This window comes from Eleutherodactylus coqui, chromosome 1 (assembly GCF_035609145.1).
Source record: "Eleutherodactylus coqui strain aEleCoq1 chromosome 1, aEleCoq1.hap1, whole genome shotgun sequence".
Classification (NCBI taxonomy): Eukaryota; Metazoa; Chordata; class Amphibia; order Anura; family Eleutherodactylidae; genus Eleutherodactylus; species Eleutherodactylus coqui.
This window is the reverse complement of record NC_089837.1, coordinates 99,338,700-99,358,527: the sequence shown is the minus strand read 5'-3', so window position 1 is coordinate 99,358,527 and position 19,828 is coordinate 99,338,700.

The window sequence follows — 19,828 nt, the reverse complement described above, 5'->3', positions numbered from 1 at the left end:
CTGATGACAACCTGGTTCCACTCCGTAGCAGTCCAGTTTTGTCATTGCAATTGTAGCCGATGATGGGTATTATGAGACTTAATGACCTTCAACCAAATGACTGGAAATGGTTCTGACAAACACAGGAACCTGTAATGCTGGTGCCACCTTCTCTGGATGGCGGACAACAAAACAGTTGGAGCTGCTCATGCTTGTCAGGTGATCAGACAATCCTCTCTACTGGTGAAACAGGATTTAGCTTGAGGAAGGTCTATTTGACTGAAACGTCGCTACATTTTGCTGTAATGGGGTAAATAAACGTTTTTGCATCTTTCAACATTCCTGTCTGCTGCCGGTTGCTACTATTTTTGTCTAATCCTCTCTACTGGTGGTCTGTTCGAGCGCATTCTGAGCCCAGTTGCCTTGTGTGCCTTCATGCATCCACTGGTCCCAACACCTTCTAACAGTCTGGTCAGAAAGGCCCAGGTAGCGGGCAATTTGTTGATACGACCATCCAACTTCACACATTCTAATGATGCGCCCCTCTCAGACTCTGCTAACAGGGCAAAATCTCTTGGATTGCGTTGTAGAGGCTTCTAGTGGTCAACAAGCTCTACACAAGTGGGAAAAGAGGTCACTACACACAAGTGGCCACTGAGAGCCTTTTTATAGGTCAAGGGGGGAACCACTTTTAGGGCCTCCGGTAGCAAGACCGTTCATGTAACCACAAGTCTAATCATTGATTAGAGATGTAACTGAATGCTGAGTTTTGCAGCAAAATGACAACTCCTTCTAGGGGTTGATTATTTTTGATAATGAGTGTATTTGTCAATAAAAGTTTAAAAACTTATGAAATGCTTATAATTGTACTTCAGTAAACCAGAGAATACATCTGACTAAAAGAGCTAAAAACACTGAAGCAGCAAACGTCATGAAAACCAAAGTTTGTGTCAGTCTCAAAACTTTTCGCCATGACTGCAAAAGGTTCACTCTAGATAGTTTGAACATGTAATAATAGACCATAGGGTGAATAGAGGCATCCAGCCTGATACTCGTCTGCTCAGTTACTACTGTATGAGTGTTTATGTCCAGCCTGCAATTTCTACTGCTGCTTTGAAGTCATGAAGACAAGGTCACATAGTTCCTGTATCTGAAGGTATGTGGTGCTTAGAGTTCCTGTGTGACATGAAAGGGCCAGTTTGGGTGTGATCCGTCTGCTGGCCTGTTTTTGGATCCTCTGTGCCCTCAGCAGGAACCTAATGATAGACAATGCTAGGATAATGTGTTTCCTGGTGGAAGTGTGAAAATTGTTAGCTCCCTGTGTGGGGAAGAGACCCAGAGGCTGAGCCCCTTCACTAGAAAGCCCCTTTTATCTCATGCTAATGAGCCTGACAAAGCTGTCTGCATGTACCAGACTAAACTCAGCAGCCCAGACTGCCTTGTACTATCACAGATCGCTCTGTCTAGGACTTTCAGGCAGCTTTGAACTTTACAACTTTTCCTTTTGTTTTGCTGTAGATTTAATTTTTGTTAAATAAAAAAGATCATAAATAGCAAATTTAAATTTTTTGGGATTGGCTGCAATTTTATTAATGTATTCTGTAATTAATTATAACAATGTTACAGTAAATTAAAATCTTACAGTAACTTTTATTAGCATAATAACAATCGGTCGCTATAGAAAAACTATATACTATCTGGTACTAATGTGAGGAGCACTACTTGATAGGACTCAGGGCGTAACTTTAGGGGATGCAGGAGATGCAGTTGCACCTGGGCCCAGGAGCCTAAGGGGGCCCATAAGGCCCCTCTTCTTCATATAGGGAGTCCAGTACTATGAATAAAGCATTATAGTTTGGTGGCCCCGTTACAGGTTTTGCATTGGGGTACAGAACGATTATAAAAATTCACCACCTAAATTTAGAGTATACTTGGTTGACATGTAAAAATCCTCCCACCCCACACCTCAGTCTTAAGGCGACCCTTTTACACGGAAGGATTATTGATAGAAAAACCATTTAAATTAGCAAAAGTGAATGATTTGTCCAAAGTAAACATGGGGAACGATGAATGACAAATGTTTCGCTCATTGTTCGTTGCTCATGTACCGCAGAGAGAAAAATTCTTGTTCCTCACTCTTACGCCGCTCTTATGGCATATGTCATGGCGTACTTGCGCGACCATCCCAAGCTTTAACAACCAACAGTAAAGCACTTTGTGGGCGTGTTATAACTCACTTTTGTTTTTCCAACAGCCAATCACATACATCCACACACATACTTATGGCTTTGTTCACATATATCTACGCCTACCTGAGCAATTAATCTTTCGTCTAATCACTACCAAATGAGCAAGCGAACAAGTGAAAGCATGAGGAATGTAAGCAATCATCTACACGTTTCCTGTTCTGGGTACCCCACTTTAAAAAAGACATAGAAAAACTGGAGCAAGTTCAGAGAAGAGTTACCAAGATGGTGAGCGGTCTGCAAATCATGTCCTATGAGGAACAGTTAAAGGATCTCGGAATGTTTAGCTTGCAAAAAAGAAGGCTGAGAGGAGACTTAATAGCTGTCTACAAATATCTGAAGGGCTGTCACAGTGCAGAGGGATCAGCCCTATTCGCATTTGTACAAGGAAAGACCAGAACCAATGGGATGAAACTGAGAGGGAGGAGACACAAATTAGATATTAGACAGTGAGAGTGATCAATGAGTGGAACAGGTTACCACGGAAGGTGGTGAGTTCTCCTTCAATGGAAGTCTTCAAACAAAGGCTGGACACATATCTGTCTGGGATGATTTAGTGATCCTGCACTGAGCAGGGGGTTGGACCCGATGGGACTGTTGTATTATGTCGCCACTGTAAGTTAGGGGTGGTGACATAATACAGCTGGGTTGACATGCAGGTGATGCCCCCAGCTTATGATTGACTCTGCCGGCGCTGTAGGCTAAAATGCACTGCTGTTGAAGAATATTGTTCCCCCTACTACAGGAACTTTCCATCCCAGCTGCTGTGGCTCACCACCCAGGTTCGGCACAGAAGTGCTCCGGTCCTCTGCTCCACAGACCCACCAACAGCAGTGCCGCAGCTATGCGGCGCTCACTGTTTCCTGGCCGGCCCCAGTGTGGGCACAGAAGTGCTCGGGTCCTTCACTCCTCAGACCCACCACCAGCGCCGCAGCTCTACTGCGCTCACACTTTCTTGGTCGGCCCCACTGTCGGCACAGAAGTGCTCCGGTCCTCAGACCCACCACCAGCGCTGCAGCTCAGCTGTGCTCACAGTTTCCTGGTTAGCCTCAGTGTTGGCACAGAAGTGCTCCGGTCCTCCGCTCCTCAGACCCACCACCAGCGCCACAGCTCAGCTGCCCTCACAGTTTTCTGGTTGGCTATCAGGAATGTGGTGTGCTCCTCCATCTCTCCAGTGATTGATGCTTTGCTCGGCTCCTCCGTCGAACAACTGCCGCTGTCCTGCACTGACAGTGTAAGGCAATTGCCAGCGGCTGCAGTGTGAGGCCAGCCAAAAATCCATACACTTGCTGCTAGGACCTTTACGAATTCGGCTAATCAGGAGCTAGGGGTGTGATAGGGGCGTTCCTGCATCCAAGCCCTGTGGAGTCCTGATTATGTTTGGCTACATTAAATAAGGAGCTGATTATTGCATCAAACCATTACCATATGCTAACGAGCTCTAAATATCAAAATTGATATTTATACTATTGAAAACTTTTATATTACCTCTGGCTGATAACTACCACTAACTCAGGACTAGTACCAGTACTAGCTAAGTCTATTCACTACACTATTGCCCGCAGTTGACACCTAGAATAAACTCCATTCACACGCTACGCGTTTTGGCTTAGATACTAACTTCTGCCTCATCAGGAGTAGATGATTTTATATTGGTGGCGCCTCAGCAATGAGACCCTCACCGGACTTTTATCACCTATCCTGTGGACAGGTGGTAAAAATCAATTTCGGGAATACCGCTTTAATTCCAGGGCATTGTACATATGAAATGTGGGGGTGCGAGTTACATAAGAAAAAACAAGTATAATAATCATCAACTAAATGAGTGACAGACGGATACACAGTGAGAGAGGACTCTGAGCCCAGGGGCTTGCAATCTACAAGGGAAGAAGGAAGAAGACAATAGGGGAGGGTAGAGGCAATTCATGTGGTAGTGTATTGTCAGCAGAGTTATTCTAGGTTGTAGGCTTTTCTGAAGATAGAGAATTTTAGGGGAGTTTTGAAACTTTTTAAAGTTGGTGGAGAATCTGTTTGTTGGAATGATGAGTTTCAGAGTATGGGGATACACAGGACAGATTTTGGAGCTTATTGTATGAGGAGCAAAGAACAGAGGAGGAACGGAGGTTACGGGTGGGGAAACCTGGGGATATTAGGTCGGAGATATATGGAGAGGACAGGTTGTGGACAACCTTGTATTTTTCGATAATATTTTGAACTGATTTCTTTGGACAATTGGTAGCCAGTAAGGGAGAGGGGAGAGACAGGGAAGTAATGGGGAAAGAAAAGTGAAATAGTCGGGGAGCAAAGTTGAAGTTATATTAGAGGGGTGCAAAACTGTTGAATTGGAGAGGTGTGTGCCTTTTAATAAATTTGGTGCATCTTACAGTAGCACACGTGATACTAAGACTGGCATACGAAAGCCTGTCAATATAAATCTGGGCATATAAATTTACAAAGAGTGTATACAATGTACATCACAACTAGATTTAATATATGCAAAGTGCAGAATAAAGTAAAATCTATAATATTAGCTGATGTGTAAAGAGATCAAATCTACAGCCTAATTTAAGTATGGGTATCATGCCCTGTGCTGCCAACACCATTGGCCAATCTTGAATTTCCAAGGATGAACCAGTATGTCATTGTTAGTTGGTTACGGAGTGATATCTTACTGTGGGTGGCTAGATCAGTTGCAGAATATCTACATCCTCTTGCCGTAGGTCATAACCATTCCTTTGGTCTTTTTCCTTTTGCAATGCAATCAGCTTTACCTAACATGCATGTTAACATAACATACATGTTATGGCTCTTTCACACGAACGTATGCGTTTTTGCTTTCTCTCGGCCGCACCGTAAAAATTGCATGACAAGGAGCGACATTTTTAGCAAAAAAATACGTCGCACCTTGGAAAACCCTCACTCTGCAAAAATCCTCGGGATGCCTTCCAGAGTCTATATAGAGGCACCGGTAAGCTTTTCGCAGCATTGGACGCTCCTAAAATGCCTCCCCTACCTTTTTTTCCAGCTCCCATAGGAGTTCATCGAACACTGTGTAGTATGAAAGAGAGATAGCAAAAATGGTTAAAAAATGCTTCTGCTTTCTCCTCCAGGTCCTTGGCTGTGACTAACATCTGAGGACCTGACCTGCTCCTATTACATTGCAGGAGCAGGAGCTTTAATCCCGTGCCGTATTTTTACCATCTGCCAGGATTAAAAGCCCAGGGCCAAGCGCTGTAAATTTACGGTGCTTAGGCCTTAAGGGGTTAAAAACAGACAATTCAGGGCTAATGCCCACGGCCAGATTTCTGCTGCATTTCACGCGGCGGGAAATCTGTGGCGTTATCCCGCAGCTATTAGGTTCTACTGAACCTAATAGCTCAATGTTCACGGTGCGAAATTCCACCGTGGAATTCCTCAGTGTGAAAGAAACCGTGGCATGTTCTAATGCCCAGCTTCCATTGTAGTCAATGGAAGCCATCCATCACGCAATACTTCCGCTGTGAGCACAGCGGAAGTATCACGTGATTAGGCGTCACCGCCCACCGTTGGCTGCGTCATCGCCCACTGCCGGCGCGTCATGCACTGTACTGCGCATGTGCGTCAGACGGGACTCGCGCAATGGATCCAGAGAGGTGAGTAGGGGTCTTTGGGGGGCGCCGTGTCGGACTCCACTGCGATATTCCGCTGGCGGAGTCCATCACGGCCGTGGACATAAGGCCTTACGGTATATATAAACCAACAGAACTATTAGCTATAGCAGGTATACATGCGTAATATTATGCCAATGATAATTACATTGTCTTGGGTCATATGTCAGTAGATACTGTGAAAAACAGAGATGTCCCTGTAATGCTCTGTAACACCGCCTATCTATTGGTCAGATATATTTACATTAATCCTGGCATTTCCTACGCCGGACGCACCGTGCACTGAATACATGAACAGAAGCCTAGACAGAAATGTACGTCAGGTCCAGTTTATACCAGTTTCTGGTGTAAATTATACATAAATCTGCCCTGACTAACCCTGCCCAAAAAAGTTGCAGAGCCGCACAGAAAAGAGAAATGTTGTAATTTTTTGCGCAAATATGTATTGACTTTTACACACTAGAAACTAGTGTAAAAATGTTCATAAATGTGCCCCATAGCGTGTGATAAACATAAACCCAAAAGGTCTTAACTGATAATATGATGATTATAAATATCCTCTGATTAAACCTCCATTTACACGGCTTAATATGAGCAGCAAGATCAGCGCTCATTTAAATAACCTTTAACTCTCTTGCACACAAGCGTTGTGATTTCACACTGGCCGCGATAGACGAACAACGGGAAAAAGCTATGATCAAGTCGCGACCAAAATTCACGTCTTTTCGCCCACTTACACGAACATCTGGAAAATGAGCAGCGTGAAAAACCCTTTGGCCGGCATAAATACCAAGCATGGCTTCTAAGGGTTAACTAGAGCCAGCCGTAATGTTTTCACAGCGTTAGACACAGCTAAACTCCCTCCCCTCCCTTTTTTTTTTGCAGCCCCTATTGGAGTCTATGGGAGCCGCCAGCGTACATTATTCGACATATAGGGCAAGACCTATGTTTTCTGACTGCGGCGTTTTAACGCAGCTAGAAATCGCTCATCTGAATAAATGCATTGGAATCCAAAGCTTCAGATGGTCGCAGTTTTTTTACGTGGCTAAGTTAGCGCGTAAAAACTCTTTTGTGAATAAGGCCTTAGTCAGGCCAATACTATCTGTATGTGGGATGAGTGATCGTTCATATAGTCGTTCATCCTCCATACACTTTCATCGCTGTCAGTAGCGGATCATGCATTTGCATGTTTGTTGGCTAATCTATGCCCTCCTTATACAAGGCAATGATCGGCGAATCAATGTTTTGACATTGGCTTGTGTAAAAAGGCCCAACTCACTGGTTGGACCAACAGACTAAATAAGTCTGTTGGTCCAACCAGTGAGTTGACAAATTATAAACTTGGAGCGTAAACTGCCCCTGTAAGACAGACTGTAAAAAGGCCCAAAGTCTATTTTCACATGCAACTCAACCCAGTATTTACGGAAGACCCTTGCCCAAAGCTGCTGTCTGCGGTTCATACTGGATGAATATTCTTTTCCAACATATTGTTTTCCTGGGAGATATGTAGTATTGTAGCCATCTAGCAGATCATCCCCAATGTATTGAAATATTACACATTTGGCTGAGGCACACATATATTATTGTTGACAATGGTGAAGATAATGGGATGAATTTATGAAGACACTTGTGCCAATTTTCTAACTTCAAAAAACTGCAAATGTTGCAACTTTTTTCATTTTTATACCACTGTCGCCACTTTTCTAAAATGTGAGGGGATGAGGCTGTCCACAGCCAACAGAATTACTATAATTGGTGAGTAGATGGCCAAAGAGGCTACCAATATGTAACAGATTAATATAGCATCAAACATTAAATCCAGTCACTTGGTTGGAGGAGAGGGAGGGTTATGCTTATCACTCGCCCCCTAAAGGCTGTGTAGATGTTAATTACATGTCCTCAAAAAAACGTAGTGGACATATCTGTAAGAAACAAGATATTTGCTGCAGAGCACAAAGTAGAAATTAAAGCATTTGGGGGATACAGTAGAATAAAACCCCCTCCTCAAGAATGAAATACAAAAAATTGAACAAAACTAGAGTTTACTGGCCTAACTTGCACCCGGGCCCAGGAGCCTTAGGGGGCCCATAAGGCCTCTCTTCTCCATATAGGGAGCCCAGTACTATGAATAAAGTGTTATAGTTGGGGGCCCTGTTACAGGTTTTGCATTGGGGCCCGGGAGCTTCAAGTTACGCCTCTACTTGAGTTATATAGGATTCATCCAGGTGTAAGAATCCTCATATTTTCCTAACATAGCTGGAACTATATGTTTCCTATGTGACTTCAGGCTGATGATCTGACAGCCATGCCTGGAGAGCATACGAGGACACTTACACCTGGGTGAATCTTATGTAACTGTTAGGTTTTGTGTAATTCATTCCTGAGGAAGGGAGTTTTATGCTGCTGTACCAACAAAACGCTTTGATTCCTACTGTGTGTTCTGCAATAAATATCTTCCTTCTAACGAATAAGTGCACTGCCTTTTGAGGACTTCTAATTAACATCTACACCGCCTTTAGGGGATGAGTGATAGGGATAACCCTCTCTCCCCTCTACCAAGTGCGTGAATTTAACATTTCTTTTGATACTATATTAATCTGCTACATATTAGTAGTTCCTAGTCCTGAGCATGCCTTTTCGCCCCCATTTTTTTTGTTGTTGCTTTGATGGTTCAGTGGTTAGCACTGTTGTCTTCCAGTGCTGGAGTCAATGTCAACCAAAGGAAACATCTGCATTGAGTATGTTTTGATTACATAATCGCCACTCGCATTCCAAAAAACATACCGATATGTTAATTTGGAATTTAGATTGTGAGCTCCAGTAAAGACAAGGACCGATGTGAGTGATGACCATCTATGTACAGCACTGTGGAATGTGTAGGCGCTGTATAAAAAAAAAATCAATCTTATTTTTTGTGCTAGTAGCTAAAGCTATATTTTCAGGGTTACTCCACCCAACAATAAGTCCTAACACAGTATTGGACTCCTACTATAAATTCTCCAGCACGCGGGCGGATTTGCATTGCGAAATCCGGAGCAAGATTCCGCCTCCAGATCCTACAGCAAGTCCAACCCACAGCATACTATAGCAAATCGCGATTTCCTGCCCACCAGCGGAAATCGATTGCAGGCTACACACAGCCGGCAATGGAAGCCGTTCATCCCGCGGTCATTCTGCAATCATCAATGGTCGCGGCAGCCGCGTCATTGCCATACGGCCCGGCGTCCTCTGTACTGCGCTTGTGGGCATGTCAGCCAGCACATTAGTAGCAGAGGAGAAGACGGTGGAGAGGTAAGCTGGGGTCACCAGTCGGTCACTGGGTCGAACTTCGCTGCGGGAATCTCGCATGCGGGGCCGATCCGCCTGTATGCAGGCGGCCTAACAGGGATATAAAGTTCCAATGACAATGACAAATAATCTGTAAGACTATCGGTGTTTCTAAGGATAGTGCCGGGCAGCGTTGAGTGATTATTGAAATAATCGGATTGAGAGTGACCAACCTGATTTAAAATAATTGTGAATCAGGACTTATGATTCTGACTTCTATTAAAATCAATAGGAGTAAACATCAGGTTCTCTAATTTGGCCTCCTTGAACAACAGTGAAGGTAGAGGTGGTGGTGGCAGAAGCCCAGTGGTAGGCACATTCTGCCTTCCTGATGTCCCAAGTTCAAATCCCCATCAAGGTCAGATTCAAACCTAGAACTCCTGTACTGCAGGGTAGCAGCTCTCAGCTAACGCACAGAGACAATATTTTGAAGATTTTTGCCAAAAATTGAATTGAGATGATCCGATTTAGCAAAAATCAGCCTTACTTTATCGCCCAGCCGATCACAACAAGCAACACCAGTGCCGAAGATGGCGTTTTTCTATCCAGTGTAAAAGTCTAACAAGGGCAGAAACTATGTGAGACAAGGACCAATTTTCTTTCCCGAAGCAGTTTTCTGCATAAGGATAGAACGGGACTCAAAAAATGTACAGATCTATATTGGTTGATCCTCAGTCAACCACCACACTTCATATATATTTTGTAACATTTGCACTAATATCAATGTCAGGCAATAAAGAATTGCATTGGAATTAGCCGTTTTAATGTATTCACTATAATATTTGCATATTATTGAATTGTATTTGTGTTGTACAACTGCTTGTTTATTTGTACAAAAGCAAAATGCTATCTAAGATACCGGTAAATCATGCTTGAAAAATACCGACATTCCTCTAAATACAGGGTGTAGTAAAATAGACAGATCCAGCGCAATATCTCAATATTGGTATCCTATATTGAAATAACAATAGCATACTTGAATAGGAAGGCATGCATACGCTATACTATGGTATGATGCATGGGCCCCTTAGGGCCCTGGAACATGGATTTAAATTTTGTATTGTGGTTCCTGTAGGAGAGAGAGAGAGTAAAGCTCAACTGCAAAGTTGAAGAGTAGCACATGAGAAGCAGAAATCTGCTTAATACATCTTTCTAAGTCCCACTGCTATGACGGAAAAAAGTTTGGTACGGTGTTAGCCAGTAGAGCAAAAGATGATTGTTCCCAGCAAGAGAAACCAAGTAATCTTGAAGATAGGATACCTTTTAATGGCTAACAAAAATACAAGAATACTTGAAGTGGCCTACTTCTGCTACGGAAGAGGCAGATCATCCAGGAAGTCATCCACCATTGCCAGCAGGAGACTTAGGTATCGATTCACATTGAAAGTCCCTGGAATGAACGCATGAGGTGACTGCGCCAAAATTACAACCCACATGTTCACGCTGAAATTTGCATTGTCTTCTGATTGGGTCATACTCTTGAAACGAGCATTGCATCTGCACTGAATCGGCACTTCACCGTTCACTAACATGGTCCCATAATGATAGTGTCAGTTCTGCACATACCTCCATGCATGTATCCTAGCAGAAAGAGGCCACTTCGAATATGCTTTCCTTACATCAGTTATAGGAGCAGTGCCATGAGACTTAGAGAGACGCAGAAAGAGCATCTCTGCTTCTCACATGCTGCTCTTCAACTTTGCAGTTGAGTTTTGCACTCTGTCCCTTACAGGGGCCACCACATAAAATTGAAATCCATGTTCTAAGGTCCTCAGGGACCAGTGTGCCATACCATAGTATAGCGCATCCATGCCTTCCTATTCAAGTACACTATTGTTATTTCAGTATTGGACACCAGGATTGAGATATAGCACTGGATCGATCTTTTTGGCTGCACCCTGTATAGAGTTTTGCACATCTGTAAGGTAACATTTGGTATAATGATAAGGGGCAGATAGTCAGCAATAACTATACTACACAGCACATACCAGGTATGCTCTCCAGCTGTTTCCTCTGGGAACACTAGTTTCCTGCTGAAGGACATTTTACTGCTTCCAGAAAGGACACTTATTCTTGGCTTTTGATGTGAACTTCACAATTACCACAGAACACGTCTTCATTTGCACATCAAAGGGAACTTGGAAGCCAAGCCGAATGGGACTCCTGCCTGATGCCCCAGTCGGAGAAGTTGAGGCTAGTATTAACAGTAACTGGGAATTGCAGGAAGTAGCCGCAATGATTTAAACAAATTGTATCTTACATTGGATAATATTACAAAATAACATTTCAACACATGCCAACAGCCATGTACATCTCTAAATGGGTATGGATAATGTGGGTTTATATATACTGTGCGGACAGCTCTTATATATTCTACAAAGACACTAGTCAGTAAGAAGGAATGGATGGAAGATCAGCCACTCAAAGGAACACTGGTCAAAGCGAAGGAAGATTTATCCGCAATAAGACAGATGTTCCTATGAAAACCACAAAAAAGATATTTTGATATAATTTGAAGTATTTTCTCATGGGAAAATAACTCTGGTGTCACGTGAAGCATTTGTATTGCCCAAACTGGAAATACTTGGCTGAGGCTGAAGTGCAGCTCCGCCTATTGACTCATCATAGGGAACTGTATTTAAGTGGTTTCACATACAGGTTTTTTTTGAGCCAACGTCCGGATTGTATCCAGCAGGAAGGAAAGGTATAAGGCTGGTTCCATCACAGATCTGGCTCAAAATACCGGAAGAAATAGCGCTGCATGCAACACTTTTTCTTCTGTCCAAAAGCCAGGCAGCTAAGCAGAAAGCAAATGGACCCCAGTAGTCAGTTCTGGGCTGTTTGGTTCCATCCTGAGACAGAGACATTCGGCAGCAGTGATTCCCCTTTCTTGCTCCGTCCTTTACATTTCCTATTTCACCTGGTTTTGGTTTAAAGAACTGTATAAAAAACTAATACTGCAAGAATAAAAATCGCAGCACGTTCTCTCTTTTGGCGCCCTCTCGGAACGCCTCGTCTAATGTTTTCAATGGGACCTTAAAAGACATTACATGGCACTGTGTGATGTGATGTTTCCCATTGAAATCAATGGGAAACACTTGCGATCCTTTGCTGCACATGAAACACGAGTCTTCTGATCGCAGTTTCACAGAAGCAATGCAAGGCGGTTTTAAATTAAAAGCGCCTCACATTGGGGTAAAAAAAACACATGCTGGCAAGCCCGATATTGCGCTCGCCTGTGTGAATGTAGCCTCATGCGAGTCTTAGGCCGACTGCACACGAGCGGATTTTATTTGTGGAATCCGCAATCAGCACCTGCACGGAAAATCTGCTGTTTCAGTCATCCATACGAACGAATGAGCGTCCGCATCCCTGCGCACATATTGATCTCTATGGCAGCGCTTGAATCGCAGTACATGCCCAATTACATTGCAGATGGGTGCGGATTTGTAGGCGGATAGTTCACCACATAGCAAAAGAAATAAAAGGAAGCAGGAATGCGGGGAAAAGACAGTGCAGAACAGATTTTTTTCAGAGAAGAACACCCCATTGTCCATTGCAGTAGTTGGGGGATTGGATATGGGCAGCTTCATTGCTCTCCCAAGCCAAGAGAGCCGTATACCGTTCTGTAGGCAGCTCTAAGCTCTTGCCACCACCATAGCATAAGAGACTGTCATCTGGGGATGAGCCTTCTGTATAGAAGGTGTTTTTCCAGGGGTTTGGGCAACTTTCTGACGTAATCATCTGCTTGCGATTTTTTTTTTCCGCTGTGAATCAACATACATCCGTGCGGACAAAAACGGCTGTATTCACGATCAACCACAATCAATCAGAATCGCAGGTCATCCGCAGTAGAAATCGGCTTGCGGAATCCAGCTCTGCCATGTGCAGGTGGCCTTACTCATAGAATATACACTGTAGGCTTTCCACAGCAGAAAGCTCACAGAAAATCTGCACCTAAATGGTGCAGCTTTGACTATGATTTTAATTGCGGATGTGGGATTTAACGCTTGTATTTCAAGGGTTGAATTTTGCAGCATAAATAGGAATGCTGCGAATTTAAAATCTGCAGCATTTTTCAAAAACCCTGCATATCCATTGTGAAGAATAAAGATGTCAGCGCCTCTTACTTACTGATGGGATAAGTATAGTGAGTATTAGTGCGTACTCACCTGGTGCTCAGTGGAATTCTCCGTACCGAGAATCCACTGGCACCTAGTATCCATGATGGCTTCAAATCCACCCTAGGTTCCAGATCCAGTTAACAATTAACTTAAAAAGAAAAGAAAAAAGAAAAAATGACTTAATGATATACCACCCCCTTATAGTATATTCCTTGAAAAACATTATTTTAAATTAATTGTACATAGTGATCTTATGATATTTGTATTTCAATTATATGATCTATCTAAATATTTTATAAGCTTTGTGATAATCTGATAGCTATTTTTATTCAATTTATGTAATTATTATATTTTGATTCTATTTATGACTAGAGATGAGCGAGCGTACTCGGAAAAGCACTACTCGCTCGAGTTATTTGCTTTATCCGAGTATCGCTGTGCTCGGGTCTGAAGATTCGGGTGCCGGCACGGAGCGGGTAGCTGCAGGGGAGAGCGGGGAGGAACGGAGGTAAGATCTTTCTCTCCCTCTCTCCCGCCCGCTCTCCCCTGCTCCCCGCTGCGACTCACCTGTCAGCCGCAGCGGCACCCGAATCTTCAGGGACGAGCACAGCGATACTCGGATAAAGCAAATTACTCGAGCGAGTAGTGCTTTTCCGAGTACGCTCGCTCATCTCTATTTATGACCATAATAATTTATTAATTTTATCAACTATAGTATATTTGGGTTATATTGTATTAATGGATTCTCCTTCTATAGTAAATAGAGTAATTTTATGAATGGGGCGTAATGACGAGTGTTCATTGGGTAAGAAAGTGACATTAGAGGTCACATGGTGAGGAAGTGACGTGATCACGTGACTCAAGATGGCCGCGGCACTGGCGCGCATCGTGGGGAAAGTAAGTGGATATTGATTTTATTGTCTATATATATGTAGCGTGATTTATTGTATTATATGCTGGAAAAGGGCAAAAACGATGTATTGCTGAAACGCAAAATTAAAAAATTTATTAGAGACTGAAGAGTCTATTAACCCCTTGGAATTCCGGAGCGCGGGGATTTTTCTATTATACAATCCTGATGCATATCCATTGTGGATATTTTCTACTCTACGTGAAGGAACTTTTTGAAATGTCTACATGGCTTGTCTGGAAATGCTGCGCAATGACCGCAGCAAAATCCGCTGTGGAGATTCTGCAACATTTATGCCCTATATGAAGGCGGACTTAGCGTGAGATCACACAGTGGAATTAATGCAGAAACCTGGCTGTGGAATGGGAGTTTAAATTTCGTAGGACTGTACAGTATAAGTGAGGTTATGACAAACACCCTTCACTTACAGTAGAAGACATCCGCAGTGGAAGATAGTATGTGTAATCATACCCTCATGAGAAATCTCCTTACTGCACACCTACCGTATTAGCTGTTGGAAGAGTAATTCAGGTAATAGATGGCAATGTCAGAAAAATCACATATTCTATGCTTAATCTACAGTACTTGTGTGTACAGATGACCATAAACAGCGCTTGTGATCTATTGATGGCACTTGGAGGGTAGCAATGAAGATTTGGGCATGCATCTGAGACCTCGTAGCTTCCTCTACGTATTCATCTTTTTTTCCAAGTGTCTGTAGTCAAACATCTAAGCTGCTTGACATTCAGTAAAAGTATTAAGTAATGAGGCAGTTAACGAAAAACCCCAAGTGGTAGAAGAGCCAAGCCTGGCCTACAGAGGAGAGGATGGAGATTATCCAAATTGTGAAGGCTGTCTCCCCCATCTCCACATATTAGTACCCATGCAGTGCTTGGACAATAATGCCAAACACACTGTTGGATGACCCCAATAATGGTTTTTTAACACTCCGCAGTGCAAGGAGCATAAAAGTTCTAAAGTCTTCTAATTTTTTTTTTCTCGTGAATAGCAGATAGAAACCGGGGACACATTTTAGAAGATGCGGTAGAAGCATTTTCAATATTTAAAATGACGATCTTTGAGCCCTTTGAGAATGAAGTAGAGCCTCAACCATGCACCAGCCAGTCCGACAATATGATTGTGTGAGGGGAGCAAGTGGTTATGAAGGACCACCGATTGACTATGGAAGAGATTGTCTGCAAAGTCAGTATTTCCATAGGATCTGTGCACACCATCCTGGGTGAGGAACTGAAGATGAGGAAAATTTCCTCCAGATAGGTGCTGCAAAGGTTGACCAATGATCACAAGGCTGAACGTGTGACAAAGTGTCATGGCGATCTTGACACATCATGAGGTCTTCAATCCCATCAACAGGATGGAATAAATAAGATGAGAATGAAGGATTCTCTCCGTGGTTCTAAGTTTTCCAGTGTTGCCGCTCTTGCTTTAGCGATCAAGTGGGCAAAACAGACCCCTAAAGAAGCGGTTGTAGCAGCCACAGGATTGACATGGTGAAAACAGTTATATCAGCAGCAGTACTTTAGGGAAAAATCAAGGTCCCCGGTGTTTTTCAAAGCCGTATTACAAGGCGAGGAGGGAAAAATTGGAAAGCCCAGCCTAGGACCGGATCATGACCGAAATAGAAATCCTAAGCAAAATAAGGTCCAGGCAGCATCAGATGTAACCAAAATATTTTCTTTATTCCTCCATAAAAAACTGTTGACGTTTCGACCCAAGGGTCTTTATCAAGCTTGATAAAGACCCTTGGACGGGTTGAAACGTTGTCAGTTTTTTATGGAGGAATAAAGAAAATATTTTGGTTACATCTGATGCTGCCTGGACCTTATTTTGATTGGGAAAACAGTGTCTGTCAAGAAAGGCTTATGTTGGGATGTGACAATACTTTCAGCTTTCTGGGGTAAGCTTTTTTTTTTTCAAAATTAGGAGACCTTAGAACTTGAATGCACTTCATAAATCTACATCCCCTGGGGCTGATGAACTGATAGATGGTCAGGTGTCCCGCATCTCTCTTTCAGAGAGTCTCTATATGGTATTCCTCACTCATAAGCTTAAATTTGTGTCACATGCATAATGTATATTGGAGAATACATTAACCCCTTAAAGACCAAGCCTTTTTGGGGGATTTTACCCATGTAGTGGTTTTACTGCCCTATTTTGTTTTCCTTCAGCTACCAAAATTATTTTGGCTGTGTTTTTTTTTCCCTTGACATATACGGATATTTTTACTATTTTTTTTTTTACTTACCTTTTTTCCCATTTTTTTGTTTTATTGGGGGTAAAGCTGAAAAAAAGATTTTTTTTTACATTTATACCTATTTTTCTTAAGGCCCCCTGTCCACAGCCGAGGCAGAGGGGGGAGCACTGACTGGTCTCCAAGATGAGCCTGATATGCTCACCAGGGAGAGTCGCAGCATGCCGCGATTTAAATCCCGCAAGCGGAGAATTGCTATGATTCTTTGCTTGTGGATGCCGGCGCTGCACTTTCCATAGCAACCCTATAAATCACTGCAGATCATCGCCCATGAAGAGGCAACCTACATTAGTATATTTACGCTAAAGTAAGGTATGGGAACAGGTTCCTCATTTTGTTTTGAACGTTGTGATATATAATATGTATGGTCTTGGATTACAGGGTGCATACAGTAACTGTTTTGGTTGGTGTCGGCTTTGGGTTATTTTCTTGTTTATGTATATATTTTTATTTTATTCTGTAATTTTGTGTTACTTATATATGTATTTATATATATTTTTTACTATCTATGTTCCCCATGACAACCTCTGGGGGACATTCAGACGCTTTTGTTTTTTTTTTCTATTTGACACTTTCCCACTGTATACTCACTTTCTTTTCCTTCCTGAGTTTGTATTTTATCTCCTCCCTGAAATGATTTCTTTGTGAGGTTTCGTAAATATTAAATATTGGAATAAGGCCGCGTTCACACTGATAGTCGGGGCTCCTTTCTGAGTTTGTGTCGGCAGTTCAGACACCGGACAACATGAATAGAACAGCATGCAGGGTTATTCTTGCCAGCAAAATGTATTTGTATTCAATGGGGGTTGTAATTCAGACAAGGGGTCTGAAACAGCATCATGGCTTCCATTAGGAACAAACCCAGGTGCTATATATTGGTCATATAAAGTGAAGCAATAGTGTTGTGCGAACTGAACCAGTAGAACCCCGTTTTGGGTCGAACTCTGTTAAAAGTTCAGTTCAGCACGAACCTCAACCAAGCTTTCAGCAAAGTTCTACCGGAAATAGGGTTGTATTGGTTCAGTTCTCTTAATATTAGACCTGAGCACTGGTGTACAACACAGTCTTAGGGCTTATTCAGACGTCCATATATTGGCCAGGTTTACACGCCCCGCCGATCAACGGTGTCACTCTCTGCTGGGGGGAACCGGGCTGGGAGCAATGCACTGAGCTCCCGCCCCCTCTCCACCCCTATTTGCAATGGGAGGGGGTGGAACTTAGCTCCGCCACATCCCGCCCCCCCATTGCCAACAGTGGTGAGGGCCAGAGAGGAGGCGGAGAGAGGGCGGGAGCTTATTGCACTGCTCCTGTCTTGTCCCACCTCCGTCCCCTGCAGAGAGGGACAGCGTGTATCGGCTGGGCGTGAAAACCCGGCCGATATACGCACGTCTGAATAAGCCCTTAGACTACTTTCATACAGATATTTTTCCCGTCTGATTTTCAGACTGAAAATGGGTCCGTAAATCGGACAGAAATATGACCCATGCATTTGAATAGGTGTTTGGACACATGCTTTCTGTATAAAACAAATAATCCAAGTTAGAAGAAAAATAAAAAGTTAGCACAGCAGGTCCTATTCTTGTCTGATTTTCAGATGAGAATACCATGTGAATGTGTGGTGTTCAGAACATTGGACAGCACATGGATGGGATGTCTGAGTGCTGCCCAATGTGAGTTGCCCCCGAGAATTTCTTGCAATGGGCAAGTAGCCCAAGAGGCATAAAAGCCCTGTGTAACTCTTGGGGTTTTGGTGAACTTCCATTTTGGTTTGAACTAATTCGGACTGAACCATGATTTTTACTAATGTAAAAAGCCAAACCAGATTTTTCAAAAGTTCAGTCATCACTATGAAGCAACATTAAAGACACATTGTCACCTTCTTTTTACACCCATTTCACTGTCTGCTGTGTATCTGTGCAGTAGTTTTTGAGAAATCTGCCTTTTTATCAGTGGCAGCACATGCAGAGAAGACTACTTAAAGTAACCCTGGATATTCATGAGCTGCAGGCTAGCTACACAGCCACCCTACCTTCAACCCGCTGATTGACGGCTCTCTCTATGGACAGTAATAAGCAATCATTGGCTGGAGAGCAGGGTGGGTGTGGCCAGCCTGCAGCTCATGAATATGCAGAACTAGTTGTGTGCCGGGCTGCTACTAATAAAATGAAAGTGTCTTCCAAACCACTGCACGGATACAGACGAGACATACACTACCTTATACTGCTCTCAAGGACCGTTGCAAAAAGATGGTGACAGAGTCCCTTTAAATATTATATAGTGAAACCTCCTTCAGACAACCACCAACATTAGATTGCAAAGTGGTCTTCTCAAAGGAGGGCCAGAACATATAATATACACTGAACAGCCACTTTACTACAGACAGCCTTCTTGTAGATGCAGGTGCTGATAAGTTCTGTAGAAGTGTCAGGAAAAATTTATCGATTCATGCCGTTTCTACCAAATTCTGACCGTCTCATCAATATAGTACTACAGAAATCCAGATTCATCTGACCAGGCAATGTTCTACTGCTCAATAATCCAATTTATGCATTCTTTTGCCAATCTAAATTGCTGCAACTGCAAGATGCTCTCCAGTCCCCCGACTTCTACAGAACTATTTCAACGTATGACACAACAAATTGCTCTGGTTCTGAAGGCCAAAGGAGGTTTAATGTGCCACTAGATGGGTGTCTCTAATAACTTGTCCGTTCACTGTATCCAAAAGGAGAATAATGGGATTAACATTCAGAATCCTTCAAATTCCCACGGAGTATAAACAATCGTCGACCCATGTAAACACATGCAGTGAGTGAAAGAGAACGAGGCATTCAGTGTAAAAAGCAGTCGGTCACTTCAGATCGCTTACTGTGAACGGATACGACAGGGGAAGAACGCTCCTCAACCCATACCGCCTCCATGCCGGTAGCACCGTGAGCTATGCCAGCGATACTCGCTCCTGTGTAATAGTGCAGGAGAGAGTATCACCAAGACGAGCTGCCAGGCATTGTGTGCCCGACAGCTCATCCCGTGTAAATGGACCATAAGTTATTAACTTTGCCCACAAATGGATGAAAGTGGTGAAAAGAGTACAGCCCATATAATTAGAATAAACAACAATATATGGCCTGTGGAATATCTGGCGCAGAAGAACATGTCATGTGATATTATTCACATATGAAGACAGCTGAAGGATTTGAAGACTTCTCTTGGAAACTCTACAGTTGTATGTATATTCATGAATCATTGTACAATAATATATTTTGCACTATACATTTTGAACAGGACACTAAACATTATAATTTAATGTTATAGCAAATATACAC